At 37.5% G+C, this 27862-nt stretch overlaps 1 pseudogene; it reads left to right on the top strand.

Moving 5' to 3' along the window:
* The first annotated feature begins 3989 nt into the window (after nt 1–3989).
* LOC150107701 (5S ribosomal RNA) lies at nt 3990–4108 on the top strand (annotated as a pseudogene).
* Nucleotides 4109–27862: the final 23754 nt, after the last annotated feature.

The following is a 27862-nucleotide window of genomic DNA, read 5'->3' as shown; positions in this document are numbered from 1 at the left end:
AAAAAATTAAACTCTGAGGTGGATTACCAAAAGAAGCAAAGGTTGCCAGAGAACAAGATGGGGAGATGATTCACAAAGGTTTGACATGGGATGGTGGACATTGGCTAAAGACAGAAAAAACTGGCAAGGAGAAAACCTATATCCAGCATGGATGGAAAGAGGCTAAAGAAATAGTACTACCATTTGTTTTGCATATACATGCATACAGAAAACATGTTTGTGCTTAAAAGGGGAACTATAGATTCTGTGTCTAAACCCTAGTTTATGTTGATGGAAAGATTTGATGTTCTGGTTATATGCTTGAAAGCTGTCTAGCTATGGTGACCAGATTTTCTGTTTACACTTTCACGTTGGTGAACTACTTTGTCACTCTTAACATATCCACCATCCAACAGGCATTAACCATCAGACGAGAAAGCTAGTCAGGAGTGTAAAATGCAAGCAGGGATTGAGTTGTGGGACATATAACTCTCAGAGGAAATGCCAAGCCTGTTTCTAGGCACTTAGGTGGGAGATAAAAGAAACTCTGTTTACTTTTCGTTATTTCTTTCAGTATGCGGTACAAGTGGTGTTTCGAAGTTACATTGGATACGGAGAGATCCAACACTTCTTTTTTTTTGACAATAGTTATTTAAAAAAAAGAGTTGTGCTTACTCAATAAGCATAAAAACTTGGTGAATAAGCTTTTGTGTTTTGGTCTGTCTTCTGATTTAGCGACTAAGTTCTAAATTTCTCTCTGGTTGTATTATGTGTGATGGAGGTTTGATGATGATAGCATATTACACTTTTTCATTCAATAAATCTACATGAATCAACAAAACTTCTAAAATAGTAATGTCTACAACACAAAAATCTGATCTTTAAATGTCCTGATAACCTCATTACTTTCATTGTTAGAAAAGTTCTCTCTCTCTTTTTTTTTTATTTAGAAAAAGAACCTTGCACTTGTGATCATCCTTTTGGCAATATCCCAATCTCTAGATAGTCGAAACAGACAACAGAGTGAAATTTTTTTGGGGGGGGGGGGATAACTTAACTATCACTCTTTCTAAGAGAAGCATCAGATATATCACATATCCAAAAAATTAGGTTTTTCATTTACTTGAGACTACTTCTGAACAGCTAAATCTATTTGCCTGCATGCACACAAAGCATTGATGTGCAGATTTTATGATTGCTTGTATGTGGAGTTGATTTTTCACTGATGGATTTTAGTATAAGTCTTGAAACTACTGAATCTCATACTTGGAGTGGGTGTCTTAAACTCCCTAAGAATCCTTGATTTGGTGCAGAAGAGATCAGTTAGGGTTAATGACCCAATTCACATTAATGTTCAGTTTCTGATACATGAATTTTATTCAGATATTTCCATGATCAGTATTTAACAATGCTATTTATGAAGTTAGGCTGACGACAGTCATAAGGCTGAACTGTTGTGTTTGCATGTCCATTCAGTGAACCTGATACGCACTCCAAACCCCACTTTACAAAGTGTTTATTGGTGAAATCCATCAGTGAAAAATTGAGTGTAGTCTGAAATTGTTACCAGTATGGTAAAACATTACATTTTTCATTTCAAAATAAAATGGTAGAAACATTCTGTAACCCCTGATGCTTTATTTTTTTCTAAAAAAAAAAGTTGCCATTTATTTTTTTACAGGTCGTCTTCATTCACTTATTTCACTGAGTTATCTAAATAACAAAATACACATAGTTTATCTGTTTTTCATTTAATATCTTATTTAACAGTTGAGCAGGATTTTGAACTTTTTTCATAATAAAGAAAACTATTAGGAAAGTTAATTATACACAGTTCCCAACTTAAGAATTATGTTCCAAAAACTGTCTCAACTCAATTTACACAAGTCAAATTTAACCCCTTGTCCATTAACATGCTTTAAAGGTTATTTCTGTTTATTTCATTCACAGGATGCACACACAAACCAATTTCATTATGTAATTATTAATGCAGAGTAATATAATACAGTACAAATAGTATGAGAAATTGGAGGAAAGTTATTTGGCCAGATAATTTCTGTATGAAATGATCAAAAATGACAAGCACTTCATAAAGTGCTCATTTATTTCTCTTTGGACTTTTAAGGCTTTAGGATCCATCATCTAATTTCTTTATCCACCTTCATATTGAAGTTAAAACATCTTTACCACATTATCCAGAAATTTTTGTTATAAAAAGCATTGATATGAAAGCATGGCGTTCAAGAGTGTTGTGTTTGTGTGCACACAACATGGGGGACTTTGTAAAGACAAATGCCTGCTGTGACACAAAAATCAACTTAAACTTCTAAATATGCAGCAGAACATATGTACATGGTACAGAAATTTTAAAAGATAATTATACTAGACAATTTTTTCCCCATTATAATTTTCATCTCTACATCGATTTGGTGCATTGTAAATGGAAAAAGTGAGCCCATGCTTATGCATGGGCTAACTTTTCCATTTTCATTCCTTTTTCTAGTCATAATTGTACTCTACCCCCTGTGTGCATGCACACTAAAAATTCTGAAAGTATATGAATGCAAATGCACATTCCCAAGTTCAATAGTAAGGAAAGCATACACTATATGGACTCCCTGCCTTGCAGATGACTGCTGTTAAGTGGCATGCATGTAATTTAAAATTTTTGTAACTCAAATTTTTTTTTCATAGCCCTTTCATGATATTTGTGTGAATTTCAGTTTTACGTAAGTCAGGGATTGCTTGTAATTACCAGTAACTTAAAATGAGTATGGGCAGTCCATGACTTACTGATTGTATTCTGGAGGACTAAGTCAAAACATCCATAAGCTAGATTGGCATCTGAATCTTCTGGTATCCAATAGAAGTTGGTAAGCTAGAAATTGCGCATTGTCATAAGTTCTTAAAGGGAAATTTAAAATTGTTTCTGACAAAGAAAGAAAATAAATTTAAAACAATTTTCAGATATTAAACATTTATAATAGTGGATTTCAGTGATTCAGATCATGAGTTCTTTAATGCAAGCTCATCTAATGATTACATTCAGTCAATGTAGTTTTAAAGACATCACGTGATAGGCTTTCAGTGACTTAATCACTTTCAGAATTAGAGATTCAATTTCATCTCAAGATCAATGGCTGCGTTGCTTATGTCACTTGGTCTTTTGTTTGCATTATTCAACCTGTGAATAATAATAAAATGCAAGAATAACATAGCTATTCACTCAGTGGGGAGTACTGCAAATGAATGAGTCACAGGGTGGATGATATGCTGTCTCTGAAACAGTTTCATTGCAAGTTTTGCTTAATGATGATAAATGGTCTTTCTTTTGGATGCCTAACATTATTAATACAGAAGTGTTACCACAAGACTACACAGGCACTTCACCATAAATGTTTATTTCAATAAACATTTTCCATTAGCTTAAGTATTTTATACATTTTCTCTTTTCTGAAATACAGGACACTTACTAACCAGTAGTTTATTCATCAACAATATGAAACAGAACTATGGTGATTGTGATATGTTTCTTCATTATAAGTAAAAGAAATTTAAAGGAATTTCAGTGCCATAATTTCTTTTGGCACTAATGAAATTCCTTTGGCACAGGAGCTGATGTTGATAGTGACCACAATTTGGTTTTATTGAAATGTAATCTGAAATTTAAAAAGCTGTCACAACCAAGGAAAAGGCCCAAATGGAACATAAATATAACCTGAAAACAGGAAAACTATAAACAGCAAACTGATGAAAGCATTAAAACTAGAGAGAGAGAGAGAGGGGAAAAGAAAAACATAGAGGAAAAATGGACTCATTTGAAGGGATACAATCATGAAAGCTGCAAACGACAGCATAGGATTAATGCACAAGCAAATAAAAAAGCCATGGATCATCCAGGACATTCTAGATCTAATAGATGAAAGAAGGAAATACAAAACCTCCTTAAAGGAAAAAAGCAAAGACAAATATAAACATAAAAAATATGATAAATAGAAAGGCAATAAGTAGTCAGCGGCCACATCGGTTTGAAAGCACCAGTTCTCGTTTGATCACTGAAGTTAAGCAAACCTGAGCCCAGTGAGTACTTGGTAGGGTGCCCATCTTGGAAACCTGGGTGCTGCTGGCATTAATTATTTTAATTACCGTGCTGGCAAGTATGACAAGCTTAGGAGATTGCTTGGATCAGTGCCATGGCATGTACAACTGCAAGGGCTGGACGTCGATAGAGCATGGGAAGTGATCAAAGAGCATTTACAAGAGGTTATGGCTGATTGTATACCTAAGGTCCGAATAGTGAAACAAGGAGGGGTTAAATGGATGAATAACACCATTAAGCTTGAGCTGCAAAAAAAGAAACAACTATGGAGGGAATTTAAAGAAAGGGGTGACCTGCAGGCACACGAACGGTATAAAGTACAGGCTAGAAGGGTAACGAGTGTGGTGAAAACAGCAAAAGCCGATTATGAAAGGAAACTAGCTATGCAAGCAAAAGAGAATCCCAAACAGTTCTTTCAATATGCTGCAAGCAAGAGAAAAACTGTACATGGCAAAATGATTTTAAGGAATGACGATGGTAAAGAGTTCACTGAACCAGTCGATATAGTAGAGTTACTGAGCGCGCACTTTGCAAAAGTATATCATCCAGGTGGTGACGTTGAAAAAATGAATGAACCATTAGTTTATATGGGAATTGTGATGAATGAAGTGGAGGTGAATAGTCTATTACAGAACCTTAATGTGAATACATCTGTGGGATTGGATGGTATACCGGCACGGGTCTTGCATGAAGCGGCTAATGAATTATCAGTGCCCTTGACCATGTTGTTTAATCTGAGTCTCAGGTCTGGCTTAGTCCCGAAGGCGTGGAAAGAGGGGAAAATAGTTCCACTGCATAAAGGAGGATCCAAGACTATGGTTGCAAATTACCGACCGATCAGCATATCAGGAGTCGTTGTCAAGGTCTTGGAGAAAGTAGTCAAGGGAAAAATACAGGAATGGATTGATGAAAATGAGATACTGTACAGAGGACAACATGGCTTTGTGAAGGGTAGATCATGCCTCAGTAACTTGCTGAAGTTTTATAACAGGGTGACGGCTGAACTGGATAAGGGAAATGGGTTTACAGTGATACTGCTGGACCTGGCAAAGGCGTTTGACAGGATACCACATGGAATTCTAATCCGTAAACTACAACATATGGGAATGGATATAGGGTTGGTGAGATGGATAGCTGGGTGGTTGATGGAGAGATATCAAAGAGTAGTTTATTCAGGAGTAGAGTCCAAAAAACGGCCTGTGACTAGTGGTGTGCCACAGGGTTCTGTTCTTGGACCACTGCTGTTTAATCTGTTCATTAACGATATAGGGAATGGTCTGAGTGGGACAGTTCATTTGTTCGCTGATGATGCAAAGTTGGGTAGGGCGATAGTGAATGCAGAAGATGTCAAAGTCTTGCAAGATGACTTAGATAGATTGGAGTTCTGGACTAAGGAGAATGGATGTCAATTTAATGTGACAGAATGTAAGGTTATGCATTTTGGAGTGAAAAGATTAGCAGCAGTATACCACATTGGTGGAACTGTACTCCAAGAGATTGATGAGGCCAGGGACTTGGGAGTGTTGGTGGATAGGGAGATGAAGTTTAGGGGGCACATTGCGAAAGTAGCAAAATCAGCTCATCAACTCACTTGGTTGTTGAAAAATACATTAACGAGCAGAGAAAAACAAGTTATTGTACCTCTGTACCGAGCCCTGATAAGACCTCATCTCGACTACTGTGCCCAGATTTGGTCACCTCGGTTCCTTCTTGATGGGGAGGAGGTTGAGAGGATCCAGAGGCGAGTGACTAAGATGATAGCAGGTCTATGGAATGCACCATATGAGAACAGGTTGAAGATTTGTGGGTTGCAGAAGCTAGTTGATAGGCGAAAAAGGGGAGATATGATTGAGACATTCAAATTGCTAAAAGGATTCTATAGGATTAATTCAGATGATATTTTTGAGATCAGGACTTGTGGTGGGAGAACTAGGGGACACCCATGGAAGCTGGGCAAGAGCGTGGTTAGCAGGGGTGTTAGAGCTGGGTTCTTTACTTTTAGAGTGGTAAATGAGTGGAATAAGCTGCCAGAGTCTGTTGTGGGTGCTATGACAGTGAGCGAGTTCAAGGCAAGGTATGATAGATACTGTGAGAATGTTGAACAGCTGTGTGAACATGATGTTTAGGGCCTCCCTCGATGAGTCTAAGGACTCCTGGAGTAGCCCGTGGTAATAATAATAATAATAAAAGTGTAAAGAAGCAAAAGAACAATGGTTTACAGCGAAATGTAAAGAAATAGAAGATCTAACAGACTGGGAGAATCGATAAAGCTTACATTATGAAAGGAATAAGCCAACAAGACAAGAAGTATAATTATCAAAAATAAACAGGGGAATATACTAATAGATAAAGAAGAAATTTCAGAAAGATGGAAGGAGTACTTAGAAGATCTAGACGCCAAGGCTATAGAAGATGAAACAAGACTAGATGTGGAAGAAATTGATCCAACTATATTAAAAGATGAATTTGAATGGGCACTGAATGAATTGTCAACCAACAAGGTATCAGGCATTGATAACATTCCTTCAGAATTAATAAAATACTCAGGAAACATAACTAAGTCATACCTTTTCAAGATCATAAAGGATATTTATGAAACGGGTATCATACCCAAAGATTTTACACAATGCTCTATCATACCCATTCCTAAAGTAAATAATGCAAACAAGTGTAAAAATCATCGAACAATAAGCTTAATATCATATGCTTCGAAAATACTACTCAAAATTATACAAAAAAGACTAACAAAGAAGGTTGAAAAATATGTTGGCAATGACCAGTTTGGATTCAGGGAACAAGAGAAGCAATTATAGCTCTAAGAACAGTTATTGAAAGAAGATTTGAGAAGAATCAAAATACTCTGATAGTCTTTCTTGACTTGGAGAAGGCCTTCGACAGTATTGACTGGAACCAAATGTTTCACCTCCTAAAAACAAAGGTATTTTAGAGATATAGAAGGCTCATATTTAATCTTTACAAGCATCAAGAAGCCCTAATAGAAACAGCCAACAATAAAACGAAAACCGCAATAGCAAGAATATGTAGAGGTGTAAGACGGGTGCTCTCTTTCACCCATACTGTTTAATCTCTACATTGAAGATGCAATAAATAAATTGAAAGAACTAATAGAAAGGAATTAAGATAAATGGAATTGATATTAACTGGCTACAGTTCACGGATGATATAGCAGTTATAGCTGATAATGAAAACAAACTGAAATCCACCCTGACAAAGATGGAAGAAATTTTTACACAATACAGCCTAAAAATTAATTATAAGAAAACAAAATTATTAATTACAAGTAAAGCAAATCCAATTAAAATAAACCTGAAAAAAACCTAATACAACAGGTATCCTCTTTTAAATATCTTGGACAAGTAAAGCAAATCCAATTAAAATAAACCTGGAAATAACCTAATACAACAGGTATCCTCTTTTAAATATCTTGGCAGTCTTATCACAGAAGATGGAAGAAACCAATCAGATATTAAAGCACGAATAATCCTAGCCAAAAAAGCATTCTACAACAGAAGAAACATTTTCAGCAGTAAAGAACTTAGCATTCAGCTCAAAAAAAGGCTAGTGAAAATATACACATGAAGCATTGCATTATATGGTTGTGAGGCCTGGACTCTAACAAAACACGACATCAAAAAAGTTGGAGGCATTTGAACTTTGGTGCTGGAGAAAAATGATGAAAATTAGTTGGACAAGTTCTAAATATAGTTCATGACAAGAGTTCATTAATGAAACACATCAATAGGAGAAGAAAAAGTAATTGGACACCATTGGAGGCATGGGGGTAGACTGTAGAACAGTGCTTCCAAAACTTCTGGATGCCAGGGCCCCCTTTGGAAAAATTAAAATATTTCACTGCTGCCCTCGGAAAAAAATCATAATATAGACATATTATTATAATATTTATTGTATTTATATTCATTACAAAACATACACAGCGAATATTGCAAAAACCAAATGCAAATATTACTTTAGCATCTTACATACGCATTTGACATGGCACATTATTTAATATTTTTATATAGATAGATATATTGTTATTGTACATTTGCAGTACAAGCACATGAAACAAAAAAATTAGTAATAAAGAATTAAAAACATAAAAGAAGTTTAATAACAATTTAATGTGATGGATGTGTTTCAATACTGCTAACAAAAAGTCAATATCAGGTGAAACTGCAATTCTTAGATTTCTGCTTTGAAATGAAACTTATATATGAATAAGCATATAATTACTAATATTCATTAAGCGCCGAAATAAGCAGGAAGCAACATTTGTGAACCTGCACCAATGTACGATTTTTTTCCATTAAAATATAAAAAAATAAAACTTAAATACGTTTCTTTTAAGATAAAAAAAAATCTACTTAGTCTTAAAACATTTTAAATTTGTTTTCAAAACTTGCTGCCCCCAAGGGGGGCCACGGCCCACAGTTTCTTGCTGTAGAAGGAAAGAGGCCATGAGGCAGACCAAGAATTTCATATATATAAATATAACATAATGATGGTAACTGGTGCTAGGAGTTATGAGGAGATCACAGAACAGGATGGTATGATGTGCTGCTATAACTACCAATCTTCGGATTGAAGCACCAAAGAAGAGGAAGAAGTAAGTGTCCTGTCTTTCAGAAAAGAAAAAATGTATAAAATATTTAGGCTCTTCATGATCTACCAGGAAAAAATAAAAAGAGGAGACAACAAAAAAAAAAAGAGGAACAAAATAAAAAAAGAAAGAAAAACAAGGTCAATAAAAATTACTGCAATAAAAAAAGTTTAATTCGAAACACATTAAAATCATTTAATGTGTTTATGCGTTTAATTCGAAACACATCAGAATAATTTTAAAGTTGAAACACAATTTTAATTACTTGTGTATGAGTAGAAGCCTTGTTTGTATCAATATCCTTAGTAAGCTTCTTAAAATTAGGTGTGTAATTATTCAAAAGCAGTTCTTACAAGCTCGTTATATCCTCTTCACGCTCACTTCTGTACCATCGGTCAAAGGTTGCGACTCTTTTAAGTCTCACCAGAATTATCATGGCTTCAAAAGGACACAGTTGGCCACCCCTATCCTATAGTCTCAGCAATTTCATGCACTTTGACTCGCCAAAGTGCATGAAATTGACAATACCATATTGTGCACTTGATCAATGATTTCTGGTGTTGTTGCACTTTTTGGACGTCCTTCATGGATCATCTTCAAAGCCGATTCGGCCATGTTTAAACTCTGCACCCCATTTCTTAATTGTCGAAAACGAAGGAGAGTGCCCATAAACTTTTATTAACTTCAAATGAATTTCTTTTGGCATTAAACCTTCTTTTACAAAGAATTTTATAACCACATGATACTCAATTCTATCCATTTCAAGGAATACAAACACTTTTGCTTCAGACAGCTGTATAAAAAAAACTACTGGATAGAATGACTTGAATTTCATATGGATGCTTATGACAGATGTACCAACTTAGAAAAAAATCTTGCCGATAGTGTTCACATCTGTGATCGAGGCTGAGAACTGTTCAGACCACCCTCATACACAGGTGTCCAAAAAGTAAGGATGAACTACATTTTTATGTAGTTCATCCTGTATATAAAAATTTTTTTGTGACTATAGCTAAATATGGACATAAATTATGTTACACAAAAAATGTGTTATAAATTTTGTACAAATTAAATTGCAAGACATTTTTGGCAAAAGTTACAATTTTCTTAAGGACATGTTTAAGGAATTAATGTACAGTGCTTACAGAAAATTATGTGGAGAGAATTTCAGTATGAAATATGTCCACCACAAATTGCAAGTGATTTGGGAGTTCTTCAGGCAAACTGACCCACTCCTCCTCCTTCAGAGCAAGGAGGAGTGGGCCTTGTTTGTTTTCTGGAGAGGAATTTTGAGCACCAGAGCATCTCCTTATTGCATCCCAAATGTGTTTTATTCAGTTAAGATTTGGGAAGAGCGTGCTGGCCACTCAATTCAGTTAATATCCTCAGTGTCCAGAAGTATCTCTACTGCTCATGTATAATGTGGTGTGGCATTTTCATCCATAAAAATGGATTTTTTGCCTACAGCACTATGGAACAATCGAACAGGATGTTGAACTTTGTTCCAATATAATGTGGGCCTCGTATTCCCTTTTTTCCAGCACTCGTAGCTTGCATCCGTTAAGCATAACGCCTCCCTACACCATGATCCTAGAACTGCCATATCTATCCCCCTTTCAAGAACATTTTTGTGATGGTAAGTAGTACCCCTTTCATGCCAAATCAAGTGCTGTCTGGAATCAGAGGAAAGAGTAAAACGATTCATCTGTAAAGAGTACGTTAGCCCACTGGTGTGTTGTTGTGACCAATTTTTATGAATACAACTCCACAAACGTTCTCTACAGTGAGCTGTGGATAAAGAGGTGCAGACTATACGCCTAAGTGTTGCAGACATTTTGCCTCAATTTGTTGGAGATATCCACGTCATACGTGAGCCTGGATACAATGCTATTTGAGATTCCAAACTCTAGCAATAGGAGTAATTCTGTGGCCTTTTCAAGCTTTCCATAATTTTTCTCCATATGAAATCATCTAGGTGATGTCTTTGAGATATTACAAAAAATCCAAATTTGTAACTTTATTCCTTCATGAAACACAATTTGTTTAGTGCCTTTTATTGTGTTGAGTGCTACCATGTGACCCCTTTGTGTGCAATTCAAAAATTTGAATGTGTACCCGTTTCTACTCGAAATTGTCAGTTATTCAAATTTCCACATTGTCTGAATTTGCTGTTGTAATCTTCAGAAATGGTGTTTATGCTTAGGTTTTTGGATTGGTTCATTAGCAGTCACAAATTTCATATAAAAATTTTAAAATATCACAATTAACAAATTTTGTAATAAATATGAATGGAAATGTTTATAGAAATAAACTTGTAATCTATTATATAAGTCAAGTGGACATTAGATCCAGCATTATTTCAAAGCCGAATGTAGAGATGATCAAAGTTTCGTAAGATAAGTTGACCAGAGAGCTTACTGGAATACATTTCTTGGCATTTGCGAGTTGCTTTAGTATGGACCATGTAGAAGACATAGGCGCTGCCCAAGCATCTCTCTATATATATAATTTGCCTTATATATTGGTGCATTTTGATAAAGTTTTGCTGACCTGACAGCTGTTTCGAACTGGTTGCTTCTCCTCAGAGATCGGATAGAAACCTTAAGAGAGCAAAAACTCTTGTTCGGTACTAATGAACTTGAAATGTCTGATGTATTTTTCATAAGCGAACTCTCAGTCAGTGTGTAAAGAGTTTTTTTTGCTCTCCTAAGGTTTCTACCTGATCTCTGAGGAGAACCAACCAGAATTCAAAACAGCTGTCAGGTCAGTGAAACCTTATCGAAATGGACTAATAAAAGGCGAATATATATAGACACTTGGGCTGCACCTGCCTTCTATATGTGGTCCATACTAAGGCAACTCCTGAATGCCAGGGAATGTATTCCCATAAGCTCTCTGGTCAACTTACCTTATTAAGCTTTCATAGTTTCTACATTCGGCTTTGAAATAATGCTGGATCTAATATCCACCTGACTTATATAATTTTAATGCGCTGAACTGAAGCCTTCTGGCTCTTTATTTTAGTAATTACTTATAGTCCATGTTTGTATACAACCTGTAACGGAGTATTTTATCCAAAGGTTTCAACTTTGCATTATCTCATAGAAATATCCCCAAAGTAGACATCATAACCAAAGTAGAATGAATGTGGAATGAAATACACATTCATTCTACCTAAATGTGTAATGAAAGTAGACATCATAATTATGATGTCTACTTTCATTACACATTTAGGGCACAGCAATTCTTTTCATTCTAAACCATCATTCACCTTAGTAACGTTGCTAAAATATTAGCATCATTAAAGAAGGTATGCAACAACAAAGACTGACAGTGATTAAAGGTGATTCCATAATTTAAATGGGAATGCTTACATGACCAAAATGAAAGATGACAACACCTACAGAACTTTAAATATTGACTTCACACAATCTTATCAAGGACTTTAGCAGTTACATAAACCTAATTTTAATTCTTCCAACTCATACATCCAAAAATTTGATTTTCTTGGTGTGTGTGTGGGAGGGGGGGGGGGAATTCGGTTGTGGATGTTTTAGCCTATTCAAAAATGTATCCAGCAATGATACTGACATGAATTTTTCCACCACACAATTAGACCATTCCAGTATTGTTGAAACAATTTTTTGTTTACATGACACAGAAAGATAGTTTGGTGATGGACTTGGTAGCATGTAGCATGAATCTCACCACAATTTATCAGCATTACATGGAATCTTTCAGAATGATTGACTTCAGAAGGATACCACCACTGATGGCATTTTCATTGAATGGCCATTGGCAGAGGAATAGTTGATTGCGTAAATAGAAGGTAAGAACTCATACTCTATGTCAAATGAGAAATAAACAAAATATGGAGTTTAAATATGTAAAGGAGATCCCATTAAAGATGGATGAGTTACAAAAATAATATATATATGGTGATTACCATTTATCTGACCTTCAAGACAATGACCTTCACTTAACCAAACCCATGTATGTCAACTGACTTATGGTGGAGCACCCTGTAATTTTACTCTACTTAACCGATCTTTCAATTATCAGAATGACAAACTGCCTTCCCACTGTGGTCAGATAAACAGTAGATCACTAGTTTAAGTAACCAGAGAGGTCATCAATAAAACAACTACAGAGATCACTTTACCTTACATAAAAAATTGACAAAGAATAGCCTAGGATCCTACAACAACACATCTTCCTAGTATCAGTCATTCTATGATTGCCTAGTGGTTCTATTAGAAGCTACTCATAAAGGTGTTTTTACCTTCTGAAAGATGTAGTTAATACTTTGTATAGTTAACATTTTAAAGTATATTTTATTTATTATTTATATAAACCTAATTCTCAGGGAACAGATCAAAGAGCCTGAAAAATTAGATTTATATTATATATTATATTTACTGTACATTGCTTGGAAAGAAGTTAATGGATACCATAGTGTGAGGAACAAACAACCATGGTACCCATCATAATAAAAAGCAGGACCTCCTTTCGCTGTGATGACCGCAGCAATCCTATGAAGCATACTTTCCACAAGTATAATTCCACAAATCAATGGGAATTTTGGACCATTCCTCATGTATGCATATAATGAGATCCTGAACTGTTGTGGGGTAGATGTCCCTTGGCCTCACCCAATGCTCCGGTTCATCCCACAGATAGGATTAAGATCAGGATTCTGTGGAGACCAATTAAGATGTGATGATGTTTGTGTCTGCAAACCATGCAGTTACAGTAGCAGCCTTATGACACAGTGCATTGTCTTGCTAAAAGTAACAATGGTTAGTTCTGTAGAAATGCCACAAAGTAGGAAGCATTGCATTGTCCAAAATGTTCAGACACCTCTTGGAGGATTATTTGTGGCACCATAAATAGAGGTGCAAGGCCAAATTGGGAAAAACAGGACCATACTATCACACCACCACATCCAAATTTCATAGTTGGGTTATGCACTCTGGTAAGAGACTACTGCTTATCTGCTTGGTAACATGATTTTTCGCTCTATAACACAGCTTTCCAAGCTTCCATGTCCCATACATGCCCTTTGTACCACTGAAGATGCTGCATGTTGATTTGGGTAATGTGAGGTTTGCATATTGCAGTCCTACAATGGAAACCCATGTTGTGAGCCTCATTTATGAATGTTTTTGTGCAGATTCGTGTTCCAGTTGATGCCTGGAACTATGTATTCAATGTTTCAGCCGGTGAATGGCAGTTTTTACATATCCTTCATAGCACCCTACAGTCACGTTTAGTGAGTGGTGCATCTTCCACTGCGGGTAACACTTACAGTTGACTCCCTGCACTTCCATCTCAGTATGGTATTACTGATTGTTGACTTTGGATGGCCCAATTTGCCGAACATATAGGCCTGCAACACAGCCGCTTATCACACCACCTCTTTCAAATTACATCAGTTCCCCTCTCACAGCCATTTCACCTGGACACAGTTGCATTGACTTGGGGATCATCATTTTCCTCTGATTTATACTGGCTTCAATCATGTGACTCGTTACATGGCACGATGAACCTTGCTCATGGTGGTATCTGTTGACTTCTTTCCAAGCAGTGTATGTGTCAGTTCATTTCATAGAAAAAAATAACTGGGAGGACAGGGATATCATTACAATGCAAACACAGTAGTTTCGCTTACAAGTGAGAATTTGTATATGATGAAGAGAAAGTCAGTGCCAGTGATATCAACATAGTAGGTGATGTCAGAAGGTCATGAACTGAGGAAAGTATGCGAAGAAGTGGTCAGATTTGTATTCTGTCATGTGTATGGGGGGGGGGGATAAATCATATTTGAACTGTCCTCTCCCATGTGTAGTGATTAAATATAAATGTATTTAATCCTGGCACACAGGAGAGACAACATATTGACTTAATGTATTTTGTAAATTTAGCTGTTGAAAGTAAAGCAATTAGTTTACAGAAGTGGCCATGGCCAAAGTATGACAACTATTTCAAATAGTTGTTTCTGAGTTGTCACAGTATTTTACACAGAAAACAGAAATTTATTAGTTGTTACATAAATAAATAAACCCACCAGTTTCGCCACTAAAAAGAGAACTGGTGGCTTCTTCAAAACAAATATGAACACAAAGTTAATTATTATTATTATTATTACCCAAGACTTCATGGAGTCAAAGACTCATCTGGGAGGTCCTTTTATCACACACACAGCTCATCATACCGTGCTTTGAACACATTCAAACTCCCTGCAGACACCACACTCTCAGGCAAGGCATTCCAATCATTTACAACTCTGCACAAAAAAAATCTGCCTCTCACTCCCCTACTCACACCTTCTTTATACAGTTTCCAGGAATAACCTCTGGTTCTCCCACTATTTTCTGTAGAACTTCTCCAGCATTGATCCTATAACAACCCCTTACCAACTTGTAGGTCTCTATCGTATCTCCCCTCTTCCTCCTATCCACCAGACTATGCAAATTGTATCTCCTCAATTTTTCCTCTTACTCGACATTCCAGAGGTCAGAAACTACCTTAGTCAGTCGCCTTTGGACCCTTTCCAACATCTCTTCATCCTTCTGAAAACCAGGTGACCAAATCTGGGCACAATAGTCTATGTGTGTGGCCTAATCAAAGCCTTATACAACGGAACAAGAATTTCCCTACTTCTACACGTCAGTGTCCTCCGCATCATTCCCAGAAGCCTTTGTGTTTTCTTCACAATTTTGGCTATGCCCTAAATTTCAGATCCTTATCCACCATCACCCCCAGATCTCTCATTTCTTCCACCTCCAACAATGTATTTTCAATCAAACATTGAAAAATCATTACAATTCAAATAGGCAAGTTCGTGCTAGACAGTGTATTAGTGAAAGCTTAGCATGAGAGCACTATTTTTACACCTTGGTGTAAAGAAAAAAGAAGAATTGAAATTTTGTGTTTCAGCATTTTTTTAAGTGCATTATGGGAAGCTGGCATAGAGAAAATGAAATAGACATTGGATCATTCTGACAACATCAGATGGGGAAGGTGGTTCCTATATATAGGAAATGAGGAGACATAAGTTGAATAATATTTTGTAATAATAATGAGGTTCCCCCCCCCCATTTTTGAGCAAATATTTTATGTTTTTTTTTAAGTTCTTAAGACCCACACTGACCATTATTCGTACAATGCCTTTCTTACTTAAGCTCACAACTACCTAGAACAATTCATTCCACTCTCTAATCAAAAATCTAGACCTTTTCATTGCTAACCATGTTCTTATGCAACTTCCATGGTGACCCCCTTGCTCCCTCTCCACCATGTATTGAAAAATTCTTTGTCTATCTTATAAAACTATTTCAGTAATTTGTGTTTCTTCCATCATGTCTTCTTTCTTTCACCTATCTGCTGATTTTTGTAACTCACAAACCTTCAATATCTCTCTCTACAAATTAGTTACCATGTTGGTCATTCATCTTCAGATACTCTCCATTTTTCATCCCCAGAAATTCAGGTGATCAGATCTGTCCACAGTTATCCAGATGTTTGTGTTATTATCTCTCTTTATAGCCTCCCTATCATATTTGTCAGTGTTTTTCGATATCCAAGTGAACCTTTAACTATTTTACTTACTTTTATGAGAATTGTATTAGTATGTAGTATGGATATTTCATAATTTATAAAATTATGACCAGCTAAGGAGTATGCTGGATTCTTCACCATGGTATCGGTTGTTGGGTGGGAAGAATATTGACAGTTCATGGGAATTGCTTAAAAACTACTTAAATGTTGCAATATCACAATGTTCTAGTGTTTGAAGAATTGCAATGCTGAAATGAACGTTTACATGTAAGGATGTCATTTTGCCATTTTACATGGCCTTGATAAGACCTCACTTGGACTATTGTGTGCAAGTCTGGTCTCCTGGTTTCTGTAGTGGAGAGACTGCAAAGGAGAGTGTTAAAAATTATATCGGGATTGTGGAATGCTGATTATGAGGACAGATTAATAATTTGCAGACTGCAGACACTAGCAAACAGGAGAAATAGGGAGTTATATGATTGAGACTTACAAACTTCTGAAAGGGTCATACAGGATTTGAATTGATGGAATTTTTCAATTTATAAAGGGGTGGGGAAAGCACAAGAGGGCATCCTTGGAAGCTGAGAATGAATGCTAAGAAGGGGTAAGGGCTAGATTTTTCTCTCATAAGGTGGTGCATCACTGGAATGGATTGGCATTGAATGTTGTGAATGCAAGCAGTGTGAATGAATTCAAGAATAAGTATGATAGCTGGTGCTTGTAGTATGTGACCTCCCTTGATGAGTCCCTGACTCCCTGGAGGCCTCTCTTAATAATAATAATAATAAAAAAATAAAAATAAATAGGGTAGGAGTGAAATTGCCATGTAATCCAATTAAATAAGAGATTCATAAGAAAAAGATAATGTGGAAGGAATACCATGTGCATAAGGATAATGTTAGTTACGAAAATTATAAACAAGAGGCCAGGAAAGTCACAATTGTACAGAAAGCTAAGCTAAACTGGCTCTAAGTATAAAAAGAAACTGGTTGAAATGAAACAAGCTAATGACAATCCAAAAGAATTCTATTATTATGCTGCAAGTAAAAGAAAGAAAAAGAATGAATATGAAAAAATAACTACTGAATGCAGATGACTGATGCAGAAGAGATTGTTCAACTAATGAGTAACCATTTTGCTAAAAGCTATTAACCTGGTATATGCAATGTTGAGTTCACCGCCCTCTTCACTGTATGAAGAAACTCAGGTGTATGATGAAGAGGTACTAGAGATATGTTGCACAAAATTCAGCAATAAGGACTGATAAGACATCATCATGGATGCTAAAAAAAAGTGTTCGGCTGAACTGGCTATTCCTTTGACCAGGAGTCTTAGGACAGGGAAGATTCCACAGGAGTGAAAGAACACGGTAATCCCATTGCACAAGGATGGTGCAAAGACTGATGCATCCAACTATCAACCTATTAGTATCTCTGGAGTGATGGTGAAAATTTTGGAAAAGTTGGTTAGGGCTCACATACAGAAATGGGTTGACAGAGAAACTACTTTGCAGTGAACAGCATGGTTAACTAAGGGAAGATCATATTTATTATTATTATTATTATATATATCAGGCCTCCATGGAGTCAAAAGACTCATTGTGGGAGGTCCTTCCTAAGAACTTAAAGTCTGTCAAGACTCATCGAGGGGGGTCCCCCCCCTAAGAAACACAAAGTCTATCATACCACTCCTTAAACTCATTGACCGTTCTCGCTCTCACCACTCCATCAGGCAATACATTCCACGGTTCAACCACCCTCAACGCAAAGAAACCACTCCTCACCCTCTTGCTCACAGTTTCCTTTCGTAACTTCCAGGGATGGCCTCTTGTCATCACTCCTTCCCGCTGTTCAACCAAGCGAAAGAACTCCCCGGTGTCAACCCTGTAACCACCTCTCAACAGTTTAAAAGTCTCAATCATATCACCTCTCTTTCTATCCACCAAACTCTGCAGTCCACATTCCCTCAGCCGATCCTCATAACTATCCTTCTACAGTCCTGAAAAAACCATCTTTGTCATCCGCCTTTGTATCCTTTCCACAGTTAATTTATCCCCTTCAAATCCTGGGGACCAAATCTGAGAACAATAGTCCAAGTGTGGTCTGATCAGAGACTTATACAACGGAATGATAACCCTTTTATCTCTGCAGGTCAGTGTCCTTCTCATAATTGCAGCAATCCTCTGTGTTACCTTTACCACCTTTGCAATATGTCCCCTAAACTTCAGGTTTCTATCAATCATCAACCCCAGATCTCTTGTCTCCCCCTACTTCCTCTAGTATAACTCCTCCCATAGAGTATGCAGTGTCCGATCGATGTTTCCCAACCCTCAAGACCTCACATTCTGCTGCATTAAACCGATACTCCCCCATTCATTTGCCCATCTATCTGGCTTATTCAAATCCTCTTGCAGGGCTGCCACATCTGCACTATTACTAATAATCCTTCCCAGCTTTGCATCATCTGCAAACAACGGAATATCCCCTTGCAATCCACTGACAATGTCATTGATATAAAGGTTTAACAATATAGGTCTTAGTACTGAGGCCTGTGGGACCCCACTTGTAATCCACTGCTTCCTTGAAACTTCCCCACCATACACAACTCTCTGATACCTATCAAACAGTCAATCCTGAATCCAGTTGACCAATCTAATATCCAGACCCATGTGCTGCAACTTAAATATCAGCTTATCATGTGGCACCCTGTCAAATACCTTTGCTAAGTCTAAGAAAATTGCAGTATATGCCTTTCCCCTCATCTAATGCTCTTGTAACTTTATCATAAAAGGCTAGCATATTGCTAAAACAAGAGCGCCCCCTTCACAAATCCATGTTGACTCTCACAGATAACATTACCCTCATCTGCTGTTATTTTCAACCTATACTGTCCTTCACTACTTTCTCCAAGATCTTACTAACTACTAATGACACACAAACTGGCCTATAATTGGACACTTCCAGTCTGTTACCACCCTTATGCAATGGCACTATCTTACCGTCCTTCCATTCCCTGGGCACCTTTGCCGAAGCCAGACTTTCATTGAAAAGCCAGGTTAAAGGCACACTGTCAGTTCCCTAGCACATTCTCTCAAAACTCATGGTGAAATACCATCCAGTCCCAAAGCTTTACTGACATCCAGAGTACTCGGTATCTGAAACACACTCTCCTCCTGTACCTCTAAACCTCGAACCAGCCCTATCCCTCTAGCATTAAAACTGACTCCTCTAGGATGAAATACTCCAATAAAGTGTTCATTGAACAATTCCACTGTGTCCTCTGCATCAGTCACTCTATTCCCATTTTTATCCCACAATATCATTCTTCCACAGTCATTTCCTCCTACTGGCCACATAGCTAAAAAATTCCCTAGGATTTTCTTTGGATCTTAGGGCCAATCTCCTCTCATATTCCAGTTTCGCTTTCCTTACCACACTAGTCACTCTTCTGGCCTGTGTCTTATATTCTTCACGCATCCTCTCTTCACCTGTCTCCTTATATCTCTTCCATAGCCTCTTTTTCACATGCAATTCCTGTTTAATATTGTTTCTCATTCACTTTACTCCAAATTGTGTCCTCTTCTTCACTCGTGGTATACAATTACCATTGCTGCTAACAAATATTCTTTCACAATTTCCCACACACTAATGATATCCCGGCCTTCCAATTCCTCCCTCCATGAAACTTCCCGAAGTTGACGTCTAAGACTATTATAATCACCTGCATTATAATTCCACATAAGTTCCCTCTCTTTGATACTCCTGCATGTCTATTCATTTTCCAAGTCAAAACCATATGGTCACTCTCTCCAACTGGTGGGAGAGATGTCATCTCAGTTATTATCAACTCTTCTGATGCTATAACCAAATCCAAAACTCTTGAACCTCTTGTTCCCTCTGTTACATGTTGCCTAAGACATTTGTCCCTCAAGAATTCTAGAAATTCCATTCCACTATTGCTACATGCATCTTCCTCTCTCCAATTTATACTACTGTAGTTAAAATCTCCCATAACAATCATTCTTCTTGCACTTGCCAAACTTAGCTGTCTAAACATCTCCTGGTCCCCATCCTCTGTGCTCCTGGGTCTGTAGCAACACCCCAATAAATATCCTGTCTTGCCTACCTCTACCTCACACCATATGCTCTCAAAATCATTTGTCCCACTTCCTTCCAAAGTCTCCACTCTTAGAGGACATAGGTGATCACTTATCATAAGCAGTACCTCACCACCATGCTTTCCCCTCCTCCTGACGAAAAATGCTATACCCAGCGACTTCTATTCCTGTTATTATATCCACTTCTGTCAACCACGTCTCAGTGATCCCAATAATTTTTGGCCAGGCTGATGTATCTGCGCCACCAATTCCTCTCCTTTATTCCAGATACTCCTGGCATTAGTATAAAGCATATAAATGCCATTATGTCTATACCCAGCATTATCCCTTCTAGACTCCACTGGGCTCAGTGTTACCTGACATCATCTCCCTTCTCCCAAGTATCCATTCCCACAAGAGGCCACCCCTGCTATCATCCTCATTGGGACACACTGACTCGTTCAGAACAGCAATCTCTCCAGATGCCTATGTCCTTTCTCATTGAAATGTAAGCGGTCTCTCGCATACAATTCCTCTCTTTCCTCAAACGCACTCCAAGCATCCACATATACCAGTCCTCTCTTGTCACACATTCTCGCTATTATGCCATTCAATATCACCGCTCTTCTGCTCAGCTCATCATTATCATACCTAGGCAACACGCACACTATTTTTCCTCTCTCTGTCTTCTTCTGTACAGCCTCAAGCAAAAATCTCATATCTCTCGCTGCCCGACTTACATTACCACTCAAGTCATTTGTTCCTACCATCACAATCATCTCATCCACCCTTTCACCTCTCTTAATTGCCATAGCCACCCTTTCTATTGTTCCTCCTGGCAAACACTCCTCACGCATCCTATCTTGAACACCATGGATCATTGAGTTGCCATACATTATACCTCTTACCATTCTCTCTCTCCTATTGTTTCCATTCTCTCCTCTTCATATTTCAGCAACTTGCTTACATTCTGTAATGTTACTGTTAAATTAGACAAAGGGAACGGATACACCATGATACTTTTGGATATTTACCAAGGCTTTTGATAGAATACAGCATGGAAGACTGTTGCATAAATTGGAGAATATGGATTGGATTATAAAATATTGTTATGGATAAGAGGATGGCTGACCGACATAAAAAAAGTGGTATATAGGGGATGTGAGCCTGATCAGTCTTTGGTCAATTGTTATTCAATCTATACATTAATGACTTTGGGAAGGATTTGATGGTGACATACAGCTATTTACCGATGATGCAAAGATAGGCAAGGTAATCAAGAATGTGGCTGTTATGTAGTATTTGCAGAATAATTTGAATAGGCTTGAATTATGGACGTAAAAATAGCTGTCAGTTCAATGTTATTAAATGTAAAGTAATGCACACTGGTGTGATTAAATACCCAATGTCATTATATTAGTGGAATTATGCGAGAAGAAACTGATCAGGCCTGGGATCTTGGAGTTTTAGTATAGAAAGATGAAGTTACAGGGCCATATAGCAAAGGTTGCAAATACAACTCAGAGAATAATTACCAAGTTGAAACGAACCTTGACACACAAAGATAAGTCATTTTTCCTCTCGAGGCCTTGATAAGACCTCATTTGGACTATTGCGTGCAGGTCTGATGTCCTGCTTTACATGTGATTCTGATACAGTGGAGACAGTGTTAAAAATTATATCAGAATTGGGGAATACTGATTATGAAGACAGGTTGAGCATTTGTAGACCACAGACACTTACAAACAGGAGAAAAAGAAGTGATATGATTGAGACTTACAAACTTCTGAAAGGATCACACAGGATTTCAATTGATGGAATTTTTCAATTTATGGAGGGTGATGCGTGATTGGAATGGCTTGCCATTGGATGCTGTGTGTGTGCAAGTAGTGTTAATGAAATCAAGAACAAGTATGACAGCTGCTGCAGATAGTATGGCCTCCCCTCGATGATTCCGAGGTCTCTCTTAATAACAATAATTTTGCACTATATGGGAGGATTAAGATAAGATGTCAGATGTGTAGGAGAATTGCTATGGAAGACAAAGCATTTTCAATTTCCACTCTGGGCATAAATCAGGAGTTTGTCATATGTTCTCTTTAGTTCAAATTGGAGTGAGAGAGGCTGCTTTGTTTTAAAAAAATGGGGGGGAGGGGGTAAGAAGAAACGTGGTATTATTACTGTGCTTCTTCCCGTTCTATTATCCTTATTTTGAATACTTTGGAATAAATGGGCTCTTTTATCTCCCCAATTAAATGTGAGTTAGCTAGTCTCATACAGAGTTAGTTCTTTCTGTACTGAATACTGCTTTTATGATGACATTTTTCATCATAAAAGCAGCTTAAGAACATACAGCAAAGTCAGACAATGCCTGTAACATAATAGGCTTGACATAAGTGACTTGGATGCAGAATACCAATTACTAAATAAATGTCCCTTGATCAGAACTATAATATAATATCCATTTATAATATTTTTCTACATAAATGAGTTTTGTTATGACCACTTAATTGAGGATGCTGTGTCAGATAACCAATAACTATCTATGTTAAAAGTATTTAGACCTTTGAAAGTTTTTTTCACTTGGTTATACTATAAATTAAAGATGCCAGGAAATTATATTCTTAGTTAGATGAGATTATATTTCATCCTTTATCCGAGTGTAAGCAAACAACGTTTGCATGTGAAGTAACACTGCATGACTGGGCTACTTGTATATAGAGGCTAATGACTTCACATCAATTTCCTTGTAGTATCCCATATTTTCTTACACATGGATCAAGGATGAAACAAAGAGATTTCTTATCATCTTTATTTATAGTATAACCAGGCGAAAAAACTTTCAACATCCATCTCTAATCCAGAGTATTTTAGTAATAAGATGTGACACCTTTTGACTACTTGTATATGGAAATATGACTTCTTCATTACTTCAACCTTGGTATCACTTCTGGGTCTGGCACCCACTAATGAGACCTCAATAGAGGTTGAAACCAGTCTGGGTTGTGGCCCTTCCCATAATGCATAGCATTATGGGAATAACCACTACCTAGACCGGTTTTCATGCGCAAACTTTGTTTGCTTACACTTGGATAAAGGATGAAACCAAGAATATAATTTCTTTAATTTATTTATACCTTTCTGAAAATTGTGAATGTTTTGCATTTACTGTTTTCAGAATGGGGTACTGAAAATGAAGGGAAAGAGGGTAGAATTGGAATTTAAATGAAACAGTTTATTTAGAAAAAAAAAAAAAAGGAAATTTTGTTGCATATGCACTTAAAACTGTTTTCATATTTGTCAACAGTTTTCTAAAATTGACAAAATGATTTCACCAGAATGAATTCTACAGTTTCCTTTTTATATATATCACTCCCACATGAGAGGTTGTAAAACCTATATAGCACATCAGCACCATGTGTATGTTTGGGCAAGTGTTTAAGAAAAAAGCCTGTTAATATGTCTTTGTGAAGAAGTAGAGATCGTAGTCCTCACAGAAAACTGTGGGAAAGTGTTCTAAAACACATAAGTAGATGGAATGGAATGAAATAGGAAGACAAAACGTTTGTTCAGCATGTTTTAGTGAATCAATATTTCTTGACTTGTTGATCAGCAGTTGCTTGAGAGAAAGTGAAAGAATCACAGCAGCTCCATGGAGGCCTGAATAATAATTCAGGCCTCCATTGAGTCAAAAGACTCATCATGAGAGGTCCTTCCTAGGAAACACACAGTCTATCATACCACTCCTTGAACTAATTGACCGTTCTTGCTCTCACAACTCTATCAAGCAATGCATTCCAGGGTTCAACCACCCCTCCATGCAAAGAAACCACTCCTCACCCTCTTGCTAACAGCTTCCTTTCATAACTTCCAGGAATGGCCCCTTGTTATTGCTCCTTCCTGCTGTTTTACCAAGTGAAAGAACTTCCTACTATCAACACTGTAACTACTTCTAAACAGTTTAAAAGTCTCAATCATATCACCTTCTCCTTCTATCTACCAAACTCTGCAGTCCACATTCCCTTAGCCGATCCTCATAACTAACATTGTACAGTCTTGAAACCATCTTTGTTATCTGCCTCTGTACCTTTTTCATAGTTCATTTATCCCCTTCAAACCCTGAGGACCAAATTTGTGAACAATAGAGTGTGGTCCAATCAGGGTCTTATACAATGGAACGATAACTCTTATCTCTGCAGGTCAGTGTTCCTTCCCAGTATTGCAGCAATCCTCTAGGTTACCTTCACCACCTTTGCAATATGTTCCCTGAATTTCAGTTTTTCTATCAATCATCACCCCAGATCCCTTGTCTCCCCTACTTCCTCCAGTGCAGCTCCTCCAATCGAGTATGCAACATCCCATCGATGTGTCCCAAACCTCAAGACTTTACATTTTGCTGCATTAAACCGACTCTCCCCCATTCATTTGCCCATCTGTCTTGTTTATTAAAATCCTCTTTCAGGGCTGCCACATCTGCACTATTACTAATAACCCATCCCAGCTTCACGCCATCTACAAATAACTGAATATCCGCCCCCCCCCCCAATCCATTGACAATGTCATTGATATAAAGATTAAACAATACAGGTCCTTGTACTGAGCCCTGTGGGACCCCACTTGTAACCTTCTGTCTCCTTCATATTGCCCCACCATACACAACTCTCTGACACCTATCAGACAGCCAATCCTGAACCAGTTGACTAACTCGACATCTAAACCTATGTGCTGCAACTTAGATATCAAAGTTCAGCAGAACAGTATCTATGAAATATCTATAGAAGAGGCATGAGATAGAACATCATGAGAATGAGGATTATGAGAGAGAGGTTACCAGTTACCAGATTACCCTTTTCTGGATAGCATGAATTATTTTAGAGAATTTTGGTGCACCACTCTATATGTGAGAACAATATTGTAAAGTAGGACAGGTTTACACAGTGTGAGGAGTTGTTCAAGTCAGAAGTAATGTCTTGAGTAGAAAATAATCAAGATTTTTAGAGGCAGTTGTGGATGTATTATGCCAGGAGAGGAGCCAAGAGGTGTAAATCAGTCCAAAAAGAGATGCCTCATGATGAGGTCTCAATATTATCAAAAGGGAGGAGAGGTTAAATGTGGCCTTTCTTATGTGGAATACCAGAGTCAGTCAAATGCCATGTCTAGAGTGGTCCCATGGGTTTCACTAAATCATTCCATATTTTGTGTCCACAGATGGGTGATGTTGACAAGGAGATCTACTTTGAATCAGAGTGATGTTATTGACTAATTGGTGGGTTTCCAGTTAGTGAAGGAATTGATTGTTGATAACTGTCTCCATTATTTTTAATAGAATTGAAGTGGTCACCAGATTTGGTCACCTGGTTTTCAGAAGGATGAAGAGATGTTGGAAAGGGTCCAAAGGCGACTGACTAAGGTAGTTTCTGACCTCTGGAATGTCGAGTATGAGGAAAGATTGAGGAGATGCAATTTGCAGAGTCTGGTGGACAGGAGGAAGAGGGGGAGATATGATAGAGACCTATAAGTTGGTAAGGGGTTGTTATAGGATCAATGCTGGAGAAGTTCTACAGAAAATAGTTGGAGATCGGGGGAGAACCAGAGGTCATCCCTGGAAACTGTATAAAGAAGGTGTGAGTAGGGGAGTGAGAGGCAGGTTTTTTTCGTGTAGAGTTGTAAATGATTGGAATGCCTTGCCTGAGAGTGTGGTGTCTGCAGGGAGTTTCAATGTGTTCAAGGCATGGTATGATGAGCTGTGTGTGTGTGTGATAAAAGGACCTTCCAGATGAGTCTTTAACTCCATGAGGTCTTGGGTAATAATAATAATAATAATAATAATAATAAAGTGAGTTCAATGGAACAGTGGTTGGATGGCTGGCTTTTATCTTTCTTTGGGATGGATTAAATATAGGAGGCTTGTTTTCATGCTGTACAACAGATGCCAGATGAGCATGAAATATTGTAAAGGTGATAGAATGTGCTTTAATTCAAGAACACAAGTTTTAAGTACTGCTGGGTGGATGGAGGGAAGATACCATTGGGACACCAAAAGATATATTGGTGTATGCAAACTATTCTTTTAATGACAGAATCCTGAATAATTCTTTCATCAATCTTTTGATGCAAGAATCTAACTGTTCATTGTATGAATGGATATATTCAGCAATGCATGGTAAAGTGAGGGGTACTTTGCTTTGGCCATCAGTGCAAGGGCTGCAGGAGATTGGCCTTGTATTTGGGTGCTGTTACAATATTACCATCTAGGTGTGTGTGTGTGTGTGAGAGAGAGAGAGAGAGAGAGAGACTTAGATGAGCTAAAGTTGCACCCATTTGCTTTGAAGAATCTGCTTCCAGGTGTAATATTCACTTTCAAACCTGGATGGTGGCTAGCCATATAATAGCTTCTCTGAAGAAAGGCTATGGAAACTAGGAGATAACTAAGAGCACTGATCTAGTTCTCCTGTGGAACATAGATCATAGATTAGATCTGTGCTGTGTGTGTGTGTGGGGGGGGAGACTGAGCAAGGCTAGAATATCAGACTCTTAATCTAGAGGGGGGGGGAAGAGAAGAAAATTGGAAATACAATTCAATATACATTAAATATCACAAATGGGAATTAAGCAGGAAAATTATCAGTGCTGCTTTGAACAAATCATATATTAATGGCAGCATGCTGAATGTATTCCAGGAGATTAAATAGGGGATTAAGTAGGTATAAAATGGATTAATGGAGAGATAATCCAGGGGCTATAAGGGAGAATGTAGATGACATACACTTGCAAATAAGCATGATGAGTACAGGGTGAGTAATTATTATGGCAGATTTCAACTATGGAGACATAGATTGGGAGGGGTAATGGTCAGGCAGGTAAGGAAATGGAATTTTTACAGCTGCTGAGAGATAATTACCTCAGGCAATATGTAATGGACGATAGAAGGGATGAGGTTCAAGAGTGCTGGATCTGATCATTGCATCAGAGAACTTTACACTAACAAAATCTAGCTAGCTATGCTGCCTCTGCTTGGAGAAAGTAATCATTTAGTCTTGACCTGGGAGATGGCCAGACATACATGCAGAATTTTCTATTAAAAAGGGATATATGCGGAATTACAAAGCAGGTGATTATGACAAGCTGATGAGTCAGCTTTCAGCAGAGCATAAGAAGTTGGAGAGGAGAGATGATAGTGGTGCATGGGAAACGGTCGAAGAGTGTTTAAAGAAAGCAGTATCTAAATGTCCCTAGAGTCAGAAGGTTAACTCAGGTAGGAGTTAGATGGATGAACAGCTTCATTAAGCAGAGCTGCAAACAAAGAAAAGGTTCTGGAAAGATTATAAATAAAAAGGTTACAAAGCAGGTGATTATGACAATCCGATGAGTCAGCTTTCAGCAGAGCATAAGAAGTTGGAGAGGGGGAGATGATAGTGGTGCATGGGAAATGGTCGAAGAGTGTTTAAAGAAAGCAGTATCTAAATGTATCCCTAGAGTCAGAAGGTTAAATCAGATAGAAGTTAGA

Source organism: Typopeltis vanoorti, chromosome 4, assembly GCF_054136105.1.
Source record: "Typopeltis vanoorti isolate ZY-2024b chromosome 4, IOZ_Tvanoo_1.0, whole genome shotgun sequence".
NCBI lineage: Eukaryota > Metazoa > Arthropoda > Arachnida > Uropygi > Thelyphonidae > Typopeltis > Typopeltis vanoorti.
The sequence above is the reverse complement of the archived record's forward strand: the minus strand, read 5'-3'. Positions and strand labels throughout refer to the sequence as shown.